We start from the raw sequence: 1436 nt of genomic DNA on the forward strand, positions 1-1436 counted from the left end.
CTGGGTCTGGGACTCAAACTGCAGTCAACCATGTGGGAGTCCAATACATTAATCACTATGCCATCTGCTGGCCCCAATGAACCTTTTTTTTTTTTTTAGGGTTATTACCATAGGGAGTGTACACTCACCAGAGAGAGAGAGAAAGAGACAGTGAAAGTGAGAAATCACCCTCTGCAGGGGTGGGGATCATCATGCCACAACCCCTTCTCCTCCATTCTCCTCCTGGGATTTTGAACAAGGCCCCACACACACATGGCAAGATTTTCAAGTCACTGGGTTTGGGACTCGAACCGTGGTCAGCCATGTGGGAGTCCAGAGCCTTAACCACCTGCTGGCCCTCATCTAGAGTATTTTTTAGATACCCTATATCCATCTAGGGTATTTTTCAAGTGTTTCACATGTTGTTCTAAACTTTCTCAAATTTTAAATACTGGATACAAAACCATATTCAAAGTTTTTCAACCCTAACAAATAAACATGGTAAAATGTCAAGCCTTGGAAAGGCATGAAGAATGTCAGCAGTCTATAAATGACAGCGTGGACACAATATAGAAAGGGCTTTTGCTCAGATGGCAATTGGGGACATGGAGCCAGCAGGTATAAATGACAGCGTGGACAGAATATAGAAAGGGCTTTTGCTCAGATGACAATTGGGGACGTGGAGCCAGCAGGTGGTGTGGAGGTTAGGGTGTTGGATGTCACATAGTTAGCTGTGCAGTTTGAGTCCTGGAATTAGCAGCTTGAAAATCATGCTGGGTGCATGTGCGTGTGTGCCCAAGATCCCGAGAGGAGAATGGAAGAGAAGGGATTGCGGCATGGCCATCCCCCCTGGGGGGTGATTTCTCACTTTCCCCCTCTCTCTGTCTCTGTCTCTCTCTCTGGTTAGTATACGCACCCTATAACAAAAATAGATATATAACCAGGGCCAGCACAACAGTCCCTCATCTTTGTTTTCCACACCATGGTTGTCCAAACACAATAAAATATTTGAGGATATTTATCTATTCCTTTACCCATTCAAATCCTACCCTTGAAATAATCTCATATGAGATTTATAAAGTGCATCAACAAATTAGCAAACCTACTCCAGTACTACTCATGAAGACTTCAAAAGAAAAATATCCTACACGTGCCAATCAAAAGTTCCAATCCAAAATACACAGTTATTACTGTCTAATTTGATTAAAAACAAAGCCAAACACTGACAAAAGAAATACAGCTAAGAAAATAAAACCAGAAATACATGCTTCAAATTTCTTGTGCAATGGGTCAGAGATGAAGCTTTTTTTAAAGAATTATTTCATTTTGGGGGGGAAGAATTATTTTGTTTTTAATTAATTAATTGGTTAATTAATTAATTTTAAAATTTGACCAGAGAGAGACAGAAATAGAGAGGAAAAATCAGAAAGCAAGCCTCCAGGTCTGAGACTCAAACC

Source organism: Tupaia chinensis, unplaced genomic scaffold (genome assembly GCF_000334495.1).
Source record: "Tupaia chinensis unplaced genomic scaffold, TupChi_1.0 Scaffold000621_1, whole genome shotgun sequence".
Taxonomy (NCBI): Eukaryota; Metazoa; Chordata; class Mammalia; order Scandentia; family Tupaiidae; genus Tupaia; species Tupaia belangeri.